The sequence below is a fragment of the Aegilops tauschii genome, chromosome 7, assembly GCF_002575655.3.
Source record: "Aegilops tauschii subsp. strangulata cultivar AL8/78 chromosome 7, Aet v6.0, whole genome shotgun sequence".
NCBI lineage: Eukaryota > Viridiplantae > Streptophyta > Magnoliopsida > Poales > Poaceae > Aegilops > Aegilops tauschii.
Genome location: NC_053041.3, coordinates 169,710,884 through 169,736,027, shown reverse-complemented (window position 1 = coordinate 169,736,027; position 25,144 = coordinate 169,710,884).

Sequence of the window (25,144 nt, the reverse complement as noted above, 5' to 3'; positions counted from 1 at the left end):
TCACGTTGATTGAAGAGCGGACCTCTAGCTCTTTCCAATAGGGTAGGTCCCAAAATATAGATTTCTTCTTCCACATGGGTGCGTGTCCCTCAGCGTCATTCGGAACAGCTAGTCCGCCGGGACCCTTTCCAAAGATTACGTGTAAATCATTGACCATAGCAAGTACGTGATCACCGGTACGCATGGCGGGCTTCTTCCGGTGATCTGCCTCGCCTTTGAAATGCTTGCCTTTCTTTCGACATTGATGGTTGGTCAGAAGAAATCGACGATGGCCCAGGTACACATTCTTCCTGCATTTGTCCAGGTATATACTTTCAGTGTCATCTAAACAGTGCGTGCATGCGTGGTATCCCTTGTTTGTATGTCCTGAAAGGTTACTGAGAGCGGGCCAATCGTTGATGGTTACAAACAGCAACGCGTGCAGGTTAAATTCCTCCTGTTTGTGCTCATCCCACGTACGTACACCGTTTCTATTCCACAGCTGTAAAAGTTCTTCAACTAATGGCCTTAGGTACACATCAATGTCGTTGCTGGGTTGCTTAGGGCCTTGGATGAGAACTGGCATCATAATGAACTTCCGCTTCATGCACATCCAAGGAGGAAGGTTATACATACATAGAGTCATGGGCCAGGTGCTGTGATTGCTGCTCTGCTCCCCGAAAGGATTAATGCCATCCGTGCTTAAACCAAACCATACGTTCCTTGGGTCAGCTGCAAACTCAGCCCAGTACTTTCTCTCGATTTTTCTCCACTGCGACCCGTCAGCGGGTGCTCTCAACTTCCCGTCTTTCTTACGGTCCTCACTGTGCCATCGCATCAACTTGGCATGCTCTTCGTTTCTGAACAGACGTTTCAACCGTGGTATATAGGAGCATACCACATCACCTTCGCAGGAACCCTCTTCCTGGGGGGCTCGCCGTCAACATCACCAGGGTCATCTCGTCAGATCTTATACCGCAATGCACCGCATACCAGGCATGCGTTCAGATCCTTGTACGCACCGCGGTAGAGGATGCAGTCATTAGGGCATGCATGTATCTTCTGCACCTCCAATCCTAGAGGGCATACGACCTTCTTTGCTGCGTATGTACTGTCGGGCAATTTGTTATCCTTTGGAAGCTTCTTCTTCAATATTTTCAATAGCTTCTCAAATCCTTTGTCAGGCACAGCATTCTCTGCCTTCCACTGCAGCAATTCCAGTACGGTACCGAGCTTTGTGTTGCCATCTTCGCAATTGGGGTACAACCCTTTTTTGTGATCCTCTAACATGTGATCGAACTTCAGCTTCTCCTTTTGACTTTCGCATTGCGTCCTTGTATCGACAATGACCCGGCGGAGATCATCATCATCGGGCACTAGTTCCTCTTGATCTTCAGCAGCTTCCCCCCTTGCAGCATCATTGGGCACATCGTCCGGTTCCTCTTGATCTTCAGCAGCTTCCCCCGTTGCAGCATCACCGTATTCAGGGGGCACATAGTTGCATCGTCCTCTTCTTCTTCGCCGTCTTCCATCATAACCCCTATTTCTTCGTGCCTTGCCAAACATTATAGTGTGGCATGAAACCCTTGTAAAGCAGGTGGGTGTGAAGGATTTTCCGGTCAGAGTAAGACTTCGTATTCCCACATATAGGGCATGGACAACACATAAAACCATTCTGCTTGTTTGCCTCAGCCACTTCGAGAAAATCATGCACGCCCTTAATGTACTCGGAGGTGTGTCTGTCACCGTACATCCATTGCCGGTTCATCTGCGTGCATTATATATAATTAAGTGTGTCAAAAACCATTACAGAACATCATGAATAGATAATTAAGTGACCAAATTAATAGAAGTTCATGATCACATTAAAACCAAAGTACATACATAGTTCTCATCTAACAACATATATATAGCTCTCCAGAGCATCTAATTAATTAAACCATACATTGAAACTATGTAAAACATTTCAATGCGAAAACAAATGCGATCATAATCGCAACCAAGGTAACAATTGATCTAACGGCATAATGATACCAAGCCTCGGTATGAATGGCATATTTTCTAATCTTTCTAATCTTTAAGCGCATTGCATCCATCTTGATCTTGTGATCATCGACGACATCCGCAACATGCAACTCCAATATCATCTTCTCCTCCTCAATTTTTTTAATTTTTCCTTCAAGTAATTGTTTTCTTCTTCAACTAAATTTAACCTCTCGACAATAGGGTCGGTTAGAATTTCCGGTTCAACCACCTCCTAGATAAATAAAATCTATGTCACGTTGGTCGGTATATTTGTCATAAACAATAAATGAACCAAATAGTTATAAAAAGATAATATATACCACATCCGAATCATAGACAGGACAAGGGCCGACGGGGGCGGATACCAAAACCATCGCACTATGTAATAAGAAGGAATAATAAAAGTAACAAAATAAGACAAGTAACTATCTAAAGTAAGAATTTTTTCCTTTCAGAAAGAAGATAAGAACAAGAGGCTCACCACGGTGGTGCTGGTGACGAGATCAGCGCGGGCGACCGACGGCGGTGAAGACGGGGACGGGACGTGACGGACCACTAAACCTAGACAAATCTCGGGGAAAATGGAGCTCGGAGGTCGATTTTCGAGAGGAGAAAGATTAACTAGTGTGGCTCAGACATTTCATCGAACACCTCATGTGCATAGGAGGTGAGCTAGAGCACCCAAATGCCCTCCCCTCGCCGGCCAGAAAAAATAGAGCACTGTGGAGTGCTCTGCTGTGGCGATGGGGTATATATAGGGAACTCATTGGTCCCGGTTCGTGGCACCAACCGGGACTAAAGGCCTTTGGTCCCGGTTGGTGCCACGAACCGGGACCAATGACCCCCTTTAGTCCCGGTTGGTGGCACCAACCAGGACCAAAGGCCTTGTGCTGCCCCGCATCAAAAGTTTAGTCCCACCTCGCTAGTTGAGAGGGCTCGAGAGTGGTTTATAAGCGCTGATGCGCCCACCCTCTCGAGCTCCTCTCAACTGCAGGCTTTCGGGCCTAACCGTTCTCTTTGCCTGTGGGGCCTACTGGGCCTTCTACGGGCCTGAATCCTGGCCCATGGATGGGTTTCAAGTCGTATTCAGGCCGTGGTGGCCCAGTAGGTGGCATAAATTTTTTTCTCTGTTTTTTGTTTTCTCTTTTGCTTTATTTGTTTTGTTTTGTTTCTACTTACAATAAAAAACTTATTTATTCTATTTCTAATTACTTATGTATTTTACTTTAATTATTTTATTTTTATTTATTTTACTGCTGCTATTTTTATTTATTTTACTGCTGCTATTTTTATTTAATTTATTAAGGTTTATTTATTTTAGTTACTATAGTTTATTTTATTTTATTTTATTAAGGTTTATTTATTTTTATTTATTTTATTAAGGTTTATTTATTTTATTTACTATAAAAAATGAACATAGATGCGCCTATAGAGAAAATTCAACCTAAATTCATAATAAATTTCTATGAAATTCAAAGAAATTTACTGTGAATTTAGGTCAAATTCCCTGTATAAGGGCATCTATTTTCACTTTGAGAGGAGCTCAACAAGGCAGAGAGGGACGGGCTTATAAACTGGTGTGAGCGCCCTTCGGTTGGCGAGGTGGGCCTAAACACTGGCCGCAACTAGGACCAGCCCTTTAGTCCCGGTTTGTGGTATGAACCGGGACTAAAGGGTGGTGGGCCAGGAGCATTGCCCATTGGTCCCGGTTTGTCCCCCCAACCGGGACCAAAGGGGCCGGACGAACCGGGACCAATGCCCCCACGAGGCCCGGCAGGCCCCTGGCCGCACGAACCGGGACCAATGCTCGTTCGTGACTAAACCGGGACTAATGTGAATATTGCCCTGTGACCAAAGCCCAGTTTTCTACTAGTGCATGTTTAGGCATGAGGGAGCCACACGTGAAGGGGAGTGTTGACATATAAATGTAGGACGCGTCTAGCGGGCAAACAGCTGCCCATTAGCGCTGCGTGGCGGCCGGCTATTTTGAGAAATTTTTTGTCTCCTTTCTAATTAACCATCCTAATTAAGAAAGCTTTTCACCTGGTCCTTAAATGTCTGCACAGCCATCCCTTCGGTGCATACGTCTTATTCTTTGGTGCATTAAATTCATGGTTTCAAAAACTAAAAAAAGCATAACTTTCAAGCCGCGTGTCGGAATTAAGATCCATTTCCACCGCTGGAATCCTCACGATGTGCTCTTCGAAATTAGATCTCACATGGATATGTTTTGACAAACTTTTTTTTGTGCAATTTTGTCCCTGTTTTGTGCAACTGGCTAGCCGTCGATGTGCAACTACCCGATAGAGATGTGCAACTTTTCTCGTACACCATAGACGTGCAGTTTTCCTTTATGGTACCTCCACCCCAAACTGTCTGCTTTCAGTGAGATGTGCAACTACATTTGTTGCTCAGGCCATGCAATTTTCACTAGTGGAACCACCCCGTACTATTCTCCAACAGTGAAATGTGTAATTTCGTCTGCTTCCCCAGTACCCTGGCGAACTGCTTGGTAATCACACTACTAGAAAAAGGCTTACTAGTGGCGCACCAGTTTTGCCTACTAATGGCGCACTACTGGTGCGCCACTAGCATCACGCCACTAGTAATTTTTACTAATGGCGCACCGCTGGTGCGCCATTAGTATCTGGTACTCTAATGGCGCACCGGGCAGTGCGCCATTAGTATAGGCCAGGGTGCGCCATTAGTATGCCTCCCAGGGGGCCACATACACCCATGTGCTTTGCCATACTAATGGCGCACTGCGGTGTGATGCGCCATTAGTATCCTTCGGCATACTAGTGGCGCACTGCTGGGTGATGCGCCATTAGTACCCTCTGGCATACTAATGGCGCACTGCTCTGAGATGCGCCATTTGTATCCTTTGGCATACTAATGGCGCACGTTAGCGGGATGCGCCATTAGTATGTATATTAGGGATTTTTTTTTCTTTTCTGATTTTTGCACAAATTACAAAAATATATTATTGGATAGAAAATAAGCAGCAGGACACAGCAACAGCAGATTCATCGAATACAATAGAAGATTAGTCTCCGAATACAATTCATCATATTAGTCCCCGAATTCAAATGACCGAACGAAGACAGAACATTACAAGTCTCGAAACCGCGAGTAGCGAGTTTGTCTTCACATTACAAGTCGATATCGATCATCTAAACTACCATCACATAGAAGAGAGCTGCGGTCATCACGATGAGCATCATCGCGCTGAAACTGGTCTTCATCCGGTTCCTCCAACGCTCCCTCCTATCTCCCGCTAGATAGCGCGCGTATCTAGATTCCGCCTCCGCCCTAGTGGTGTACCCTTTGTAACTGTTACCGCTGAAACGATGAACCTGTCTCCGACACTCCTCCCAGTCATCGTAGACTCCGGGAACCTTACCCTTGTACACGACATACGACGGCATCTCTATGCACTAGCCAAACAACAGACAATACATAAGGAATATATAAGTATGCAACAAAAGGATTGGAAGAGAAAAGCAAGACATTAATAGCACGATTCATGGTCCTACTAACAAATAGCATCGATTACATCTAAGTTGAACGACTGTCCAAACCAAAGAGACATACAAGTTCACTAAAGTTTAATTACAACATGAGCTAATGAATGTTTCAGAACTACACATAGCATCACAACTTTCGACTCGACTCATGGGACCGGAGCGTGGATGAAGCCGCCGTCTGTCGTGATGGTCATGAAGTCGAGGGCGTTGTCAGCCTGCATTTGTAGCGTTGTGTCTATCTCGCTATTAGACGGTTGAAATTTGAGGTAGAACTGCCCCGAGGTACGAAGGACATCTTGATGGATGATTTCTGCAAACTCCGACTGGATGCGAAAGAATTCTTGTCGGATGTCCGTGTCCTGGATTGCCGCCAAGCTTGCGGCCCAATCTTTGAGATTATTTGGTAGCAGAAGGTGATTATGGTCCCGCACGATCGCCCGCATGTGATGGACGGCATAGTAGGCATCCTTCTGACCGCCAGGCGGCTGCTTGACGCAGGGGAACGTCGTATTGTGGGTGAACACGTGCCTGCCGTACCTACGAACTGGCCTCTTAAAGGTGCCTCCAGATGTGGCGTAGCCGGGGAGAGCATCATCAAGAACTTTCTTGATATTTGTGTAGTCTATCTTGGAGTCACGGTCCGGGTCGAGATACGTGGCCATGGAATATTTCGGGCTTAAGAGGATGAGTGTGCAATGTGTGTCACTGCATAGAACACAGAATGTTAGAAAAAAAAGAACGATCGAAATCTAAGAAATCATATGTTACGGGGCGGTTAGGAGATGACTTACTCGGGAAAGTAAGGCACGAGGAAGTTATCCTTATCTGGGTTTGCCAGAATGACGCCTTCGAGGTGTGAACTCGCGACTTGCCGGTCCCCAGCGCTGCCCAAGATCTTGGCACGCATGTAGAAGGGGTCGACTATCACAATGTCCGGGGTCTTGTCTCTAATGATCCGCATCTCCATACTCAGCGAAAACAGCCGAACGAAGGTGTAGTGCAGCGGATGAAGGTTAAGCATAGCAAAGATGTCATCAAATCGCAGGACGATCGTACCCCCGACGGCGCTATCCACAAAGCCCTTGCCCTCTGGCACCTTGGCCACGAAAACCGGGTATGCCACATCATTCTCTCTGAGACGCCGCTTCTCCAAAGAAAGAACACTGTCATGCAGACTCCGCATAGCACCGGTTGCAGCATTGAGCATATTTGTCGATAGCATCGGCCTACCCGCCACATGCACCCTCCTCGAGATATCCTTAGGTGAAGGTGGCCCGTCCTGAGCACGGATCGTACTCGGTGCCGGCTGGCTCGCACTGGCGCCCTTGTTAGTCTTTCGTTTCCGTCCCTTCTTCTTGATCTGCTGTAATGGGATCGAGTTCTGCTCACAGACCGCCTTCTTGAGCGTGTTGGGGCTGATAATATTTGGCACCTCAGCTATCTGAGGCTCGGTGAAGGCGGCAGCTGGAGGCGTCTCCTGAGAACTGAACGCCAGACGACGCCTGTTGCAATTGGGTTTCTCCGCCGTACCAGCTAGATCGCGGTCGTCCTTTTGAGGGTTGGGTTCTTGAGAAGGAGGCCCGCAGAACTCATCACCGTACCCATGTTCGGCAAAGTACTTATCGACGTTGGTAAATGTACCGTCGTCGTTGTCGTCGTCGTCCGGATCCTGTGCCATATGCATGTTCGGATCCTGTGCCATAGGGATGTCCGGCATGTCCGGTAGCGTTGCGGCGTTCTTGCCATGGCTTGGCGCTGGCACGACTGGCGGTCTTGTCTGTGGGGTGGTGTCCCCCGCCCCCAAACGAATCTGGCTCTTCGGCCAAAGCAGGGGCCAGCTTACACAGGCGCTGAGGGTCATCACATCATCTTCGTCGGCCCCAGCGGGTCGAATCGGAGGTAACAACTCGTCGCAGCCTGGCAGCACCCGAACCAGTTCAACCCTATACAAGGTGGGTGGCATCGGATTACCGTGGAACACGTGGTTTCCCGGTTGAACGATTCTGCCCTTGGCGACATCGACCAACTCGCCGCCCACGAAGTGTAAGGAACATCGGTGGCGCCCTGCGAAAACATGTAGGGCGTCAGGGATGCCCAGTCAAAGGCAAGGAGATGAAGTCATCGGCCGAGAGGCTTAGTTACCGTGATGCCGTCGAGCTCGGCTAATGTCGAGGCACCGCCAACGGCGGGCGTGCGCGTGCAACTGACGGAGGGGCCGCTTGCTGGCGAGGTGCCGGCCGGCGTACACCCAGGTGCATTAAGCTCCAATGCCCGTGCCGGCGCCGGAGACACGAATACCGCCTCCGCCGGAGACACCAATGGTGCCGCCTGCGCGTTGTGCGAGTTGCTGGCCGTGAAGCTGGGAACCGGGGGAGGCCCCTGTTGGCCGCCCGCAATCCACGTCGTCAGCCCCTAAATCAAGGTAGGCACAATGGCGGTGAGCGTCGTTCCCAGTTGTTGTTGCACTTGCTCTTGGACAATCTCCGGAATCCGCGCCACTTGTGCCTTGAGTTCTTGAACCTCGCGCGACTGGCTTTCCGAGCTGGTCTTTTTCTCCTTTCGCCCACCAGCGGTATAGTATGACGACCATTTTGTGGACAAGCCTTTGCCGGCCACACGACCAGCTGACGACGGCTTACTGAGCCTATCCTTGTTTTTCATTACGTTCAACGCCCTATTTAAAGGGGTGTCAAAAGGGGAGCTCTGAGATGACCCCGCGCTACTGCTTTCAGCCTCCTGCGGAAGGAATGTGAACCATTTAGAAATTTGGCTTCATTAATTAGAATGCAACCATATGGAGCTAATTACTCGGGGGTGTATTCCTTACCAGAACAAGCTCAAGCGCCCTGGTCTTCGGATCCGTGGTAAGCTCCTTTGTTACCGGGTCCTCCTTGTACCGGGCCCTGACAAAGTTCCTGGTCTGCTTGTCAGGGAATTTCTCGAAGCGGGGCGGTAGGCCTTGCTCGGCACGCTCCGCGTCCTCCTTGTCCCATATAGGCTCCGCCACTCTGTAACCGCCGGGACCGAGTTGGTGGACCCCTAAGTTCAACTGCCGCATTTCTTTCCCCCACTGACTTGATTCGGAGGTTGCGCTGCTCTCGCACTTGATCTTGAACTCCTTGTAGTCATCTTCGCTCATCAAAGGATATTTCGCCTTGATCTTCTCATAACTATCACCTTTTTCAATCATTGCCTTCACCGTGCTTCTCCATGTAGACAGGGCCGTGCTCATCCTCGTGAGGGCGGCACTGTTCACTTTATTCCCTGAGAGGCGTGTGTTTGCAAACTCATCGGGGAACTTGTATCGTTCGTGCAGCTTCGTGAAGAGGAGGCAGCGCAAATTCCCTCGGTCCTTATGCCTTAGGTTCTCGGTGTTGATCGAGACGGTGCTCCGGAGAATGCACCCGAGCTGAACCGAGTACCCCTTGACTACATGTTTGGGCGCCGTTGGATGCCCGTCGGAGTTCACTTCAGTAAATTCCTCCTTGACGGTGCCGAGCACGTTCGGGCGCAGGTCCTTCCGTTGCCTCTTCGGTTGGCTGCCATCTGTGCGTGCGCCGCCATCATCAGAGGTGGCATCCTCGGCGGCACCATCAGTGGTGTCATCCCCGACGCCACTAGGGGTTGTGTAGTCAGGATCGGTGTCTTCCGCGGCGTCCTCATAGCGGTGTGGTTCTTCCTCCATCTCCTGGGACAGCTCCCAGAATTGCTTGCCGCCCGAACCACCGGCCTCATCGTTGTGGGCCATGTTTCGCTCTAAATAGGAAAAAAGTTTGGTCAAAAGTTGGTTATTGTCAAGGAACAAGATCATGGTCTCATCATTTAGGGTTTGTCGACACCGAGGCATCCTAAAAGCTAAGCTTTTATCATTTAGGGTTTGTCGACGCCGAGGCACCCTAAAAGCCTAAGCGTACATCATTTAGGTTCTCATCGACACCGAGGCACCCTATAGAAGCCAAGGTTTCATCATTTAGGGTTTGTCGACGCCGAGGCACCCTAAATGCTAAGTTAAGTTTTCATCATTTAGGGTTTATCGATGCCGAGGCACCCTAGGTTGGGCCTAATCACTTGGCACTAATCACTTGGCTCTATTGCCACCTATGTTGGGTTTATCATCTAGGGTTTATCGATGCTAAGGAGAATTCTAAGTTGGGCGTAATCACTTGGCTCTATTGCCACCTATGGTTTAATGCAGCAAGAATGGCAGGGCAGTTGATCCTACTTAACTAAGTACTAAGATACCCCGGCCCATGCATTAGTCGCAAGTACCCCATATGTCCTATTTTTAGCCAAGTCATGCTAAAATTCACGGAAAATTTCAGCATGACCTTTGCTGAAAATAGGACATATGGAGTACCCGAATTTGCCGGAACGGAAGTTAATCGACATTCCAGCAAACTCAAGGGCCTCTCGGGGTACCTGCAAATTCATCACGACACAATGGTCGGAGACAAAACATGATGGGCAGGCCAAATACTCATGTCACAAGTAATTCAGAGGCATCACAATAAAGCAACACCCTGCACTAGCCTAAAACCAAGTGAAGTTTCACCCATATAAGAACAACTTTATAAAATCAGAGAAGTTGCTAAATTTTTTGTATCCTTCATACACACTGGAGTACAATGCTTTATAATGTTCCATCATCATTACAGAAATCCAAGAAACACATGGTCTTGAGGATATTCTTTATGACTGATTATTTCAGTTTTACATGCAGATTTTGACCAAAAAACACATGGTCTTTTTAACAGTTTTCAGTTTGGACAGAATACTGAAAACTACAGTTTGGACAGAATTCCTAACACTTTGGTCTTCTAGTTACAAAACAAAACTGACATAATTCTAGATGCCATAACTGGATTTTTTTACAGTAGCTCATGTTTTTGATAGTAGCTCCTCACTGTCTGTCGCCTGCAACACTTTTTATGCTAGCAGCTCAAGTTTGTGCCATTGGAGCAAATAAGTGGCCAGATGTATATGATTGCACCACTTGATCTGCACTTCCCTATATTATATGATGTACTGAAGAACTTGAGGAAAAAATTTGTATATGATGATTCTAAGAAAAGGGAAAAGGAGTATCAAGAACAGATTCACATGTCTGGCTGTTAGCCATTACAAACTTAAATTTATCTATTTCTGTATCTCACAAACTATCATAAATGAATAATAGTATTATAGTTCAGCTATTCCATGGAATAATGGGCTTAAGATTAATGAACCAGCAGATGCCCTAATGGAAGTAATAACAACATGACAGCAAACAACCAACAAACATGATGGGCAGGCCAAATACTCATGTCACTTCCATTAGGGCATCATCTTCCTACAACTACTCATCTTCAGCAGCACAGGGTAATTCATGGTTTCAACTAGCAGTTCTACTCATCTTCAGCAGCACAGGGTAATTCATGGTTTCAACTACTCATCTTCAGCAGCACAGGGTAATTCATGGTTTCAACTAACAGGGCAGTTGCAAGGACAAGAGAGGTTCGGTATGTATCGTACCTCCTCCTCTGCTTTGTTCAGGTTGGTCTTGAGTATCTCCTTGTCCCTCTGCAGCGCTTGCACTTGTTCAGTAAGCTGCGCGTGAGTAAGTAAGATGAATGTTGGAGGATCAGTCAGGTTGGTTAAACAGCAGCACTGCACTAGTAATTACAAAGCAGCCACCGCGGTAGCACATAGGAGTATCATGCAAGCAAGCAGAGTGTTGAATGATGGTGACAGAGCTCTAGAGTTCGCATGACACTTCCATTAGTTCATAGCAGTAGCACAGAGGAAGGAGGAAGGAGGAGAGGTACCTGGTCGCCGGAGGGGTCGGGGTCGGGGTCGGCGAAGGGGTCGCGGTCGGGGTCCGAGCTCGTCCGGGTCCGAGCTCGCCGCGGTCGAAGGAGAGTAGGGGCCGGTGGCGGAGGACGGCAGGGGCAGGCGGGATGGGCGCGTCGGGGCCGCGCTCGCCGGCTGCTGCAGGGGCCGGAGGAGGCCCTCACTCGTCGGAGGGAGGAGGAGAGGAGAGGAGCGGGCGGTGCACGCTCGGCCGATCCCGTTCGGGGGGCGCGGGGGCGGCGGGGGTGGAGTCCCGCGGGGGTCGGGGCGACGGCGTCGAGGCAGCGCAAGACCACAGCGGCGGACGGCGTGCAGGCGCGGCGGACGGAGGGGGCGGAGCAAGGGGGCGGCGGCATACGGTTGGGGTCGAGTGGGGGATCTGGCGAGGGAGGGAGGGAGGCCACAGTGCGAGGGGAACAAGTACGTCGATTCTAATGGCGCACCTCCCCCTGGTGCGCCATAAGTACGTCGATTCTAATGGCGCACCTCCCCCTGGTGCGCCATTAGAATTTGGTTTTACTTACTAGCCCGACTGGTCAGGTTATATCCCACCTAACCCTATCTCCATCAGAACATGCCCACTAGCCTGACTGGTCAGCACGCAGCACACACACTAGGAGGTCCTGGGTTCGATTCCCAGGCTCCCCAATTTTTGTTTTTATGCATTTAAAATGTTGTTTGATATTTATTTGTGTTTAAATATGTTCAAACTTGTTTAAATCATAACAGTAATATTTTTTTATAAAAACAGTAATGATTTTTTTAAAAATATCATCAAATTTGTTATTTGAAAATATAATCAAATTTGCTTTTTTTTGCAAATTTAGTTGCATTCATTTGTGACGGTGGAGCGGGCCGGGGAGGGTGCGGGGGGTCGTCGGCGACGGCCGGTGGAGCGGGGGAGGGTGCGGTGGGTCGTCGGCGACGGTGGAGTGGGGGAGGGTGCGGGCCGGGGGTCGGCGGCGGCGGCCGGTGGAGCGGGGGAGGGTGCGGTGGGTCGTCGGCGGCGGTGGAGTGGGGGAGGGTGCGGGGGGTCGGCGGCGGGGGCCGGTGGAGCGGGGGAGATGGTGCGAGATCGAGTGTCCATGAAATTTAAAAACATTCATGAGTTCAAAAAGTGCCCATGAAATACAATCGAGAAATGAAGGCTACAATTTAAATACAATCGATCTTAGCTAGCTATCTGTTCACAATCTTCTTGCCCTTATTTTTCGTAAATGGAGTTCTTCTCTTGAACGGATGTGCTTTAGGTAGGGTGGTCCTGCTTCTTCTTGTGGTGTATGCTGATACTTCATCGTCGTCATCATGTTCCATCTTCGGGTCGCCGTACTTGTCGAAGTCTTGCTCATTGGCGACTCCATCCATTCCGATGATCTTCCTTTTGCCTCTCCTCACGACAACACGACTGGGATTTGATGGGTCGGTAATGAAGAAGCATTGGTCCACTTGGGAAGCCAGTACCCATGGCTCATTTTTCGCGGTGACGTTCGTGCCTGCGGTCTTGGATTTGGCTTCGGGTATAACCATGGTGGTGAAATACCGGTTTTCTTTTATGACGCTCTTGGCCCATCTGACACGGAACATCGGGACCTTCTCTCCAGCGTAGCTCAGCTCCCAGATCTCCTCGATCCTTCCATAGTATCTGTCCTTGTCGTTACCGGTGTAGGATTCCATCGTTACCCCGGAGTTCTGATAACCATCACTCTTCATGTCCTTGTCCTCGGTGTAGAATGTGTAGTTGTTGATATCGTACGCCTCATACGTCATCAGGTTGTGCTTGGCGCCCTGTGACAAGGCGAATATGAGTTGTTCTTCCGCGGAAGAATCCTCATGTAAAGGGTATGATAGAAGCTTCTGCTTGAACCAACGCGTGAAACATGAGTTGTGCTCTTTGATTATATCTCCGTCCGTCCTCTGTTGGCCTCGGTCATTGTACGTCTTCTCAATAAACGTTTTGTGCTCTACCACCCAAGGATCGACCACGTCTATGTGTTGTAGCGCGACTAGGTTTGCTCTTTCAAAGTCGGCGAGTCGACCATCGAAGTCGACATGCATTTCGCGGCGACCCTCACGGTGACCCTATCCAGCGAGCCTGCCGAGGTGCCTGTTGACGGGCAGACCAACGGGGTTCTCGATGCCTAGATAATTCGTGCAGTAGGAGATGCACTCTTCGGTCAGAAAGCCCCTGGCTATGCTTCCCTCTGGACGTGACATGTTGCGAACGTATCCTTTGATGACACCATTCATCCTTTCGAACGGCATCATGCTGTGCAGGAACATCGGCCCGAGTTGGATGATATCCTCCACGATATGGACCAGCAGATGCACCATAACGTCAAAGAATGCGGGAGGGAAGTACATCTCAAGCTCGCATAGTATCACCACGATCTCTTCCTGTAGCCTTCTGAGTTGCCTCACGCCAACCGTCTTCCGAGAGATGACGTCGAGAAAGTTGCATAGGCCAAATAGCGTTTCACGGACGTGCGCGTCCATGATCCCACGGATTGCAACTGGAAGTATCTGCGTCATCGGCACGTGACAGTCGTGAGACTTCATCCCACTGAACTTCTGCTTCACTGAGTCTAGGTATCTGCTTATCTTCCCCGCGTAACTGTAAGGAAGTTTTACTCCTACGAGGTAGGTGAAAAACTGATCGATCTCCTCCTGACTTAGAGTGAAGCACGCGGGAGGGAAGTCATTTCCGGTCTTCTTGGCCTTTTTGCCTTTGCGACGACTTTCCGTGTCCTGCTTCGCCTCATCATCATCATCATCATCATCATTAGCGTGAAGCTCCTCCCTGATGCCCATTGATTTCAAGTCTGCCCCTTGCTTTCGGCCCATCTTTGGTCCTCTCTGGCATGTTGAGCAGGGTACCAAGCAGACTCTCGCACACGTTCTTCGTGATATGCATGACATCAAGGCTGTGAGGCACACGGTGGATCTTCCAGTACGGCAAGTCCCAGAAAACAGACCTCGTTTTCCATACCTTCAGCAGTGGCTCTGGCACCTTTCGCTTCTTTCCCGGCTCTGGCGCCTTTTGCTTCTTTCCCGGCAGTGGGCAATCTTTCCAATTTTTCAACAGCTCGTCTATTTCCTCGCCGCTCCTCGTACGCGGGCGTCTTCGGGGTTCGGTTTCACCATCGAACAGATCCTTGCGTTTCCTCCACGGGTCATCGTCGCGAAGCCACCTTCGATGTCCCATGAACATGGTTTTCGAAGACCCGGAATCTCTATCTAGCTGGCGATACGTTGTGTCATCCATGCACCTGACGCATCCAGAAAATCCGTGGAACACCTGCCCCGCGAGATGTCCGAAACCGAGATAGTCGTGCACCGTCGTGAGCAGTGCGGCTCTCATAGGGAAATATTCTTTCTCTGCGGCGTCCCACGTATTGGCTGGCGTTTTCCACAGCGTGTCTAGCTCCTCTTCCAGCAGCCCCAGATACAGATTGATGTCGTTCCCTAGTTGTTTCGGCCCTTCAATTAGCGTACTCATGTGAATGTACTTCCTCTTCATGCACAACCAGGGGGGAAGGTTGTACATCCACACAAACACAGGCCAGGTGCTATGTGTGCTTCTCTGGCTGCCAAACAGTGACTCCATCGGTGCTCGCGCCCAGCACGATGTTCCTTGGATCGTTCCCAAATTCTGGGTGTTCGAAGTTCAACGCTTGCCACTGGCTCCCATCCTTAGGGTGACTCAGCATCTTGTCTTTTTTATTTATCTCCGGATCATTTGCGTCATCTTCTCGCTTCTTCTCCTCCCTATCCGCGTGCCAACGCAGGAGCTTTGCTACCTTAGGGTCCGCGAAATACCGCTGCAGACGAGGAGTGATCGTAAAGTACCACACCACTTTTCGAGGAGCTTTCTTCCTCTTCTTGTATCGAGTGACGCCGCACACCGGACATATGGTAGACTCTGTGTGCTCGTCCCGATAAATGATGCAATTGTTCATGCACACATGGTATTTCACGTGCGGTAAATCCAGAGGACACACGATTTTCTTTGCCTCCTCGAAACTAGTCGGGCACTTGTTCCCCTTGGGAAGACGTTCGTGCCAGAATGACATGTTCTCATCGAAGCATGCGTCGGTCATTTTGTGCTTTACCTTCATCTCCAGAGCCATGAGCGTTACTTTCAGGCGGGTATCCTCGGGCCTGCATCCTTCATACAATGGAGTAACCGCGTCTATCTCTAGTTGATCCAGCTTGGCTTTCTCTCGGGCGGCAGCTCTTGCGTTATCCGTCTGCTTGAGAAGCAGCTCTTGAATATGAGGGTCCTGCACCCAGCCCATCGATGGTCCATCGTCGTCTGCTCCGCCGGCATCTTCATCTTCATGATCATGCCCTTCGTCTGCTCCCGCATCTTCCTCATCATCATGTCCGGCATCTTCTACATGATGACTGTGTACAGCATCACCGTCATGATCATGTCCTGGAGATTCTTCGTCTTCTCGCCCGCCCGAGCCGCGGTGGTTGTCTTGTTGCCCATCCTCATTTCTTGCCGACCCCCATGGACGACTTCTTAGTCATCTTCATCACCTTGCCACCGATAGCCATCCATGAAACCACGCAAGAGCAGGTGGTCCCGCACCTGCCCGGAATCCGGGTCCGCAATAAGGCTCTTCAGCTTGCATCTTCGACATGGACATCTTATGTCCGTCTCGTTCTTTTCAAGCATCTCGGCCTTCGCGGAGCTCAAAAACCTATTCACGATGCCTTCGGTCATCGTGCGGACCATGGTCGCCTGCGTGGTAGAGCAAAACGATATTTTAGAACCAAGAAAAAATTTGGCATGACTTTCCCTAAAAATAGGACAAAAAAGAATGCATAGTGCCAAAATTCTCGCCGAAACAGAAATGAATCAACATTCCGGCAAAATATTGGCAACTATCGCATTTCAAATACCGGTACCTACAAACACAAACATATATGCAACACCACAAACATACATAGATCTAGCTAGGACATAAAAAGTGCATGTGCACGTTGTTGGAGGGAGAACAACATAAAGATAGCTTCCCCCTTACTTACCTATCAAAAAAGGGGGTTTAACCACGTAATTTGGATGAATTTATGGTGCAAATGAGGTGAGGAGGAGGAGGCAGCCGAGACAAGATTGGAGGAGGGAGGAGAGAATGAAGTGGGGAAAGTGAGTGGGTAGGTGTGGCTGTCCAAAATATCTAGCTCGTCCCAGGTTACTAATGGCGCACCACCACAAAATGCGCCATTAGTAACCCTGGTTACTAATGGAGGTGCGCCATTAGTAGTTTTGCAAAAAAAACACTAATGGCGCACCTGGGAGCAGTGCGCCATTACTAGCTTAAACTAGTAATGGCGCACTGCACCTGGTGCGCCATTAGTGGTTTTGCAAAAAAGTAAAAAAATAAAAAAAATATTGTAGTGGCGCACTATGTTGCTAGTGCGCCATTACTAGTTACAACTAGTAATGGCGCACTATGTCATGGTGCGCCATTAGTATGTCTGGCAAAATAAAAAAATTGTTACTAATGGCGCACCGTGTGTCTGGTGCGCCATTAGTGTATTTCACACTAATGGTGCACCAGCACGTGGTGCGCCACTGCTACATAGCAATGGTGCACCACATGTCTGGTGCGCCATTAGTGGCCATTCCATCTATAACCCTTTTCCTAGTAGTGTCAGTTATGCAACTGTGTGGCCATGCATATGCGACCGTGCTGACGAGAGTGTGCAACTCCGCGGCCATGCATCAGCACCTCCCACGACAAATTCATGTGCGACTATGCGGACGAGATTGTGCAACTCTATGTCCATACATGTGCGACTGTGCCGACGAGAGTGTGCAACCCCGCGGCCATGCGTGAGCACCTCCCACGTCAATTTATGTGCGACTATGCGCACGAGATTGTGCAACTCTGTGGCCATGCATGTGCGACTATACCGACGAGAGTGTGCAACTCCGCAGCCGGGCGTGACCAGCTCCCATGACAATTCACGTGCGACTATGCGGACGAGACCGTGTAACTCTGTGGCCATGCATGTGCGACCGCGCCGACGAGCGTGTGCAACTCCGCGGCCATGCGTGAACACCTCCCACGACAATTCATGTGACACTATGCGGACGAGATCGTGTAAGTCTGTGGCCATGCATGTGCGACCGTGCTGACGGGAGTGTGCAACTCCGCGGCCATGCGTGAACACCTCCCACGACAATTCATGTGCAACTATGCGAACGAGATCGTGCAACTCTGTGGCCATGCATGTGCGACCGTGCCGACGAGATGTGCAACTCTACGGCCACGTACCAGTCCGGCATCGCCTCCGCCATTAGAGCCTCGTCTCGAGCTCCTGCTAACAGCAATGGAGGAGAAGGAAGGAGAAATAGAAGCGAGGCCAGGTGTGAGGAAGAAGAGAGGAGCACCGCGACCATTTTATAGCTCGAGATCGGTGTACGGTGGGCGAGGTCCACCAACGCCACTCGTCGCTCGATCGCCGGTGTTCGGAGGCGAGTCCGCGAGCAGTGCCGACAGTGCACTGGCCCGCGAGGTGAGTGCACGCTGCACCGGCAGCTAGCACGCCGCGCACTACCGCAGTACGGCCTAGATGCCCTACGCGCTAGGCGTCGCCGGTGGAGGAAGCGCGGGAGAGCACGCGAGAGAGAAGAGAGAACCAGAGGTAGAAGAAGAGGCCGACAGTGGGCCCCGGGTCCACCTGTCAGCCAGAGAGAGCACTGTGCTCTCGGGTGCGACCAGCGTATTTTAGTAATTTAGAATTTATTCTAAATTTACTGTATCCACGTAGAAATATCTCGTTTTTCCCCCAACCATGGATTTTTTCCACGCAACGCCAGTATACCACACTGTGGTTTTACACCACTTATTGCCCTCTCACTGTAGCCACATTTTTATTGCACAGTAGAATGATTTCTTTTGGTAAGAGCAATGTTTGTTCAAAACGGCTTTTAACAAATCCCGAGGACGAGATTTTTTTTCTTAAGGGGGTAGTGTTGTGATACCCCAAAATTTTGACCTTGTTTTATAAATTAAAATTTTGCCAGGAAATTAAACTTTTCCATTTGTCTAGATTTACCTTTTGATATTATGGGTTTTTACCTCAAGTGGAAACTTTCCAAAAGTATTATTGGACTTGTATACTCTCTCTATGAAACAATTCTTTATCAGTGGATTTAATTGCAAGATTTGCTTTCCTCTGAGCTTTATTCTTTAAAAATGATTTTTCATGAATTTGGAGTCTCTGTTGCACTGCAACCATTTGATTAATGCATTTAAAAATTTCACCAAGATTTGGGGATGTCATGTGATGTTTCCACATCACTTTTATGCAAAAATATCTTTTGGTTATTGGAGATTTTGAGCTCTACATAACCTTTTCAAATCTGGTCCAGTAGGTATTTTTGCACTACAACCTATTTAAATATTCCTTTAAAAATTCTTCCAAGTGTTTGGAGATGTCAGGAGATGCATATAATTCAACTTTATACTAAAACCCAGTGATGTTCTTTGAAAAATTTGAGTGAATCAACCTCTTTTTCATTCTGGTCCAGTTTGGTGATTTGTACTGCAACCCTAGTTTATTTTGCTCTAGTGCCCCTGAGCTTTTTCCTGCTTGTAGCCCTCCCTACAAAACCCTTAAGTCCAGGAGAGTGGACCCATTGGAGGATTTTAAGTGCATGCAATGAGACCTTTTTCTTTCTGTCCAAAACTGAAGTTTTGCAAAACTTGCACTAGGAAGTTTCTGGTTTTGCCCAAATGATCTTGCCATCATCATCTACATCTAGGGAGACACTGGTGTGACGCTCGGATAATTAAGCTACAGTAAACCTCTATTAATGGTGCCACGTCATCACATTACCGTTGCCAATCCTCACTTGATCCAAATCACTGTTCGTATTCAAATTCAACTTTAAAGTCAAAAATTCAAATTTGTCAAACATGCATAGTAAAATGTTCAAAGTGTGGAAAATTCCATAACTAATTATGGTTGTGAACCAACATCTTTGCTAAGTGGTTTAATGCCTTTAACTAATTAAAACAGGGGCTAAAAATATTTATTACATGCTTTTAAATAGCAAACAAATATAAACCTATTTTATTAAAGTGTGAAACTTCTTGTGGCAGAGGGGTAATTTAAAACACTAATTTAACTGTTGGTCTCATATTTTTATAAAACTAAAATCTACTAGTAATAAAATAAAACAGAAAAGAAAAATAAATAAAAGAAACTGGAAAAGAATAAAAATAAAAAGGGGAGAAAACCCCCTGGGCTTCTGACCCATCGGGCAAGTGGGCAGCCCAGCCGGCCCACCCCCACTTGCCTCCTTCCCTTGCTACAGGGAGGCAGGGGGGTCGTGCCGCTCATCGCCCGGCCATGGCGCGCCCCTGCCGCCGTGGCGGGCATCCGCCGCCCCCCGTCCTATATAGCCTCGCCCCCTTCCCCTCGGCGAACCCTAGCTCCTCCCTCCCTTTCCCCCTCGCGCCCCACGTCCTTTCTCTCTCTCACACACACACTCTGGCCAAACTAACCACGACGCACCGGAGCACGCCGCTACGAATCACTGCGGCCACCGGCCATCGTCCGCCACACCGACGGGTTCAGGAGGACCGCCACAATCGACTTCGTCCATCCCGGGCCTCAAATCGAGCAGGGCCGCCCTGTACGCTCGCCATCGACCTCGTTTCCACCGCGTACATCGTCGTCGTCCGCCGTCGATTGCCGCCGCCCCGGTCCGTCCCCGACCTCCCCGAGCACGCCTACGGCTCCGCGGTGAGCTTCTCCACCGGATCCTCCCTTTCCTTGCCTCGATTTGTCACCGTTGAGGCCGCCCTTACGCTCGGCCGCCATGAATGGGAGCTCGAGCTCTTGTGTGTACGTGCGTGTGATGCTGCTTGCTTCTGTTGTGCTGCTGCGTGCTGCTCATGCTCCCAACGCTGCTCGTCGTTGTTGCCACTGGTTTCAGCCGTGCCCGCATCCCCTGCCGCGCCCTCGCTGCCCCGAGGCCACGCCCAGGCGCACCCGTCCGCCCGCTGCTGCTCGTGACTGCCCGCGTTGCCGCCGCCGCTAGCGGTCACCGCTGCTGCTGCGCTACTACAAGCCCCTGCCGCTGCTTTGCTCTTCTGCTGGCAGGCGCGCTGCCCTGCTTGCAGCTGCTACCGCTTTTTACTACTAGTTGCTACTACTGATTGATGCTACCGCCGGCCGCTGCAGTAGCTTGGCCATAAGCGTGCGTGTGTGCACAACGTGCACAACCGGCTTTGCTTCTGGCCGCTTAGTTAATTAGAGATAAGATGGTTTAGGGATTATTTAGTGGCTAGATTAGCCTAGGTGTAGATGAAATGTGGGTCCCCTTGCTAAATAAATCTGTTTAACACTTTAGTTAACATAGCAGTCAATGACAAGTAGGCCCCACGACCACTATTCACACTTTGACCAGATCAAACATTGACTGTTGACTAGTTGACTGTGTATGCTGACTCAGCCACTGGACCCCGTGTCATTCTAATAGGCTAGCTGCATGTGTGTATAAAAAGTAATACACTGTTTAAATTTCGAATTGAGGTATATTTCAGAATTCTAGAAAACCTTTAAAACTTAGAAAATTAGTAGAAATTCAACCGTCGCTCAGGTGAAAAAGTTTTATACATGAAAGTTGCTCAAAACGATGAGACGAATCCGGATACGCAACCCGTTCGTCCGCCACACATCCCTAGAATAGCAAACACGCAACTTTCCCCCTCCGGTTCATCTGTCCGAAAACGTCAAACATCGGGGATACTTTCCCGGATGTTCCCCCTTTTCACCAGTATCGCTTACTACCGCGTTAGGTCACCCCTAGCATCGCGTATTGCCATGTTACGCTTTGTGATGCTTTGATTGATCTGTTATTTATTGCGCTCCCTCTCCGTTACTTCTTTCCGGTAGACCCCAAGACCGATGTTGCCCCTGTGATCGACTACGTCGACGACGACCCCTCCTTGCCAGAGCAACCAGGCACGCCCCCCCTTGATCACCAGATATCGCCTATTCCTTATCTATACTGCTTGCATTAGAGTAGTGTAGCATGTTACTGCTTTCGGTTAATCCTATACTGATGCATAGCCTGTCATTGTTGCTACAGTTGTTACCCTTACCTGCTATCCTACTGCTTAGTATAGGATGCTAGTGTTCCATCAGTGGCCCTACACTCTTGTCCGTCTGCCATGCTATACTACTGGGCCGTGATCACTTCGGGAGGTGATCACGGGTATATACTATATACTTTATATACATGACACATGTGGTGACTAAAGTCGGGTCGGCTCGTTGAGTACCCGCAAGTGATTCTAATGAGGGGGCTGAAAGGACAGGTGGCTCCATCCCGGTAGAGGTGGGCCTGGGTTCCTGACGGCCCCCGACTGTTACTTTGTGGCGGAGCGACAGGGCAGGTTGAGACCACCTAGGAGAGAGGTGGGCCTGGCCCTGGTCGGCGTTCGCGGATACTTAACACGCTTAACGAGATCTTGGTATTTGATCTGAGTCTGGCCATTTGGTCTATACGCACTAACCAACTGCGCGGGAACAGTTATGGGCACTCGACGTCGTGGTATCAGCCGAAGCTCTTCTTGACGTCAGCGACGGAGCGGCGCGCGCCGGATTGGACTGGAACGCCTGCTAGGCTAGGTCTGCTTCCGGCCGCGTACGCAACGTGCAGGTGTGTGATGGGCGATGGGCCCAGACCCCTGCGCGCATAGGATTTAGACCGGCGTGTTGACCTCTCTGTTGAGCCTAGGTGGGGCTGCGACGTGTTGATCTTCCGCGGCCGGGCATGACCCAGGAAAGTGTGTCCGGCCAAATGGGATCGAGCGTGTTGGGTTATGTGGTGCACCCCTGCAGGGAAGTTTATCTATTCGAATAGCCGTGTCCCTCAGTAAAAGGACGACCCGGAGTTGTACCTTGACCTTATGACAACTAGAACTGGATACTTAATAAAATACACCCTTCCAAGTGCCAGATACAACCCGGTGATCGCTCTCTAACAGGGCGACGAGGAGGGGATCGCCGGGTAGGATTATGCTATACGATGCTACTTGGAGGACTTCAATCTACTCTCTTCTACATGCTGCAAGATGGAGATGGCCAGAAGCGTAGTCTTTGACAGGACTAGCTATCCCCCCCTTATTCTGGCATTCTGCAGTTCAGTCCACTGATATGGCCCTTTACACATGTACCCATGCATATGTAGTGTAGCTCCTTGCTTGCGAGTACTTTGGATGAGTACTCACGGTTGCTTTCCTTCCTCTTTTTCTCCTTTCCTTTCTACTGATTGTCGCAACCAGAGGCTGGAGTCCAGGAGCCAGACGCCACCGTTGACGACGACTCCTACGACACTGGAGGTGCCTACTACTACGTGCAGCCCGCTGACGATGACAAGGAGTAGTTAGGAGGATCCCAGGCAGGAGGCCTGCGCCTCTTTCGATCTGTATCCCAGTTTGTGCTAGCCTTCTTAAGGCAAACTTGTTTAACTTATGTCTGTACCCAGATATTGTTGCTTCCGCTGACTCGTCTATGATCGAGCACTTGTATTCGAGCCCTCGAGGCCCCTGGCTTGTATTATGATGCTTGTATGACTTATTTATGTTTTAGAGTTGTGTTGTGATATCTTCCCGTGAGTCCCTGATCTTGATCGTACACATTTGCGTGCATGATTAGTGTACGGTCAAATCGGGGGCGTCACAAGTTGGTATCAGAGCCGACTGCCTGTAGGAATCCCCCTTTCCAACTCCTTGGCCGAAGTCGAGTCTAGACATTGCAAAAACTTTTACTAACATGGTTGTGTGTCTTACGGGCCCACGTCGCCATTGGGTGGTATTAGGATCTTTTACTCCTTGTCTATACTCTGGGACTCTGATCTCTCTTCTATTCGGGTTAAATGAATTTTGCTAATTCTAACATTAGAATCTCGTTATCACTTTCACCCGGAGAGCCCCTTATTACAGATGATCGTCTGCTGCACCAGAAGGATCCGAAGATACTCTCCGATGTTCTCTTAAGACTTTATGGTGTCGCTTTTGCAACTCCCTTCCATCGATAAACCCCTGTGGATAACCACGTATACTCGCCATTCATATAATGCTTCCCAGTTGATCTTGTTATTACAAGATACCCCGAAATTCTCTTTGTTGCTCCGAGAATCCTTTGAGCTTACTGCCTTGCTGTTCTTTGCCACATGAATACCACTATGGATAATTTCTAGCACTCACCGGATATTTGCTCATCCCCAGTTGATTCATGTATTTCACAAAAGTCTTCAAAATACTATTTGAACTTCCGAAATCATGAGTAGCCTATTGCTCTTGAAATTCTTACTTGCTTACATTATGGTTAATCCCAGAAGTCTATAATCTTATTGGCATCTCTTGTCATTATCATTTTTGAGTCCATTGATTCAATTTGTTGCGAATGCTCGCAATCCTCAATCAGATCCTAGAATTCATCCTTCTGGCTCAGACGTCATTTTAAACGTGAGCTAGATCTCGACCAATCAAATTGCCATCGGTTGTACCCCTAAGCCTACTCAACTTATCCATCCTTGATCAGAGCGTTGCTTCTGATCCCCCGATTTGGAAATCATAGTTCTTTTGCATTTGAACTTTGAATTAGTTAGTTGTTTCTATAATCAGATCTCCTTGCATTCTTCTTCCTCTGATTGAGTACCGATGCTCACATCAGATTCCTTGTGGACCATCGGTTCCTTTGTTGGATTTTATCCGACAGTGTCCTTCATATTGAATAACCTTGTGAGCCTTTCCATGGGTATATAATGCCTTTGGTAAATTGTATCATCTGCTTTTGAACAATGCTCTACTTTCGAGCTTGTAATATTTACTCCGAAGTTTGTGGCTAAGATGCCCTGATGGGTTGAACCTACGCCTTCCCTAATCCGTGTGAACCCGAAAGATTACACGGGTCATACTTATCTGGTATTGCACCAGGTAAACACTTTCAACAACTAATGTCATTTTCGAAATACGAGAGGTGAATGAAAGGTTATGCGTTGAACAAGTGGGAGTCGACCTTGAACCCTGTGTTCGTGCCCATGGACACGATGTATACCTTATCATGGAAGCTTCTCTTAAAATAATTATCCCCTTGTTATAAGTTCATCTGGTATCCGTGGACGTGGTTCCGACCATGATTGTTCTCCTTTGATTCCATTTCTCGGAAAAGTTAAAGAACTTGTCTTCTGCAGATTAATACATCCTTGCAACCTCTATTTCGATCTTCCTTCGAGTATTACCCTCCGGTATCTCGAGAATATCAAAGAAATGTGTTGCTTCCCTTGAGTCTTCATCTAGTATTGCTTCTCATCGATTTCAGATTTCCCCGAGTTCTGAGTTATTAGTTACTCAAGAACACCGATAAGTGAATAAATTCCACACCCTGATTCAATAACTCTAAATAATTTTCGTTGCTTACGAGTTTAATAACCCTTCAAGTCATTCCTAGCTTGATCGGCTATATCATTATCGTGTCAAATTTTAACTATGCTACTTGGTTCTTCTTCCCGGAGCATAATTTACGACGATGAGCTAAGCTTACATCGATCTTCCCCGTCATATCATTCTTCCTTGAACAACAAGCTTGATTTCAAGTTTGTGTCGTACCCGTGGTTCGAATAACCTTTTGCTTCATCATACCTTTTAGCTTGATGTCATCGTTGATCGATTACATCTTCATGAAATCTCTCGACAAATGTGTCATGATCATCATCTACATTCTGAGCTCTTCCAAGATATCTATCGAAA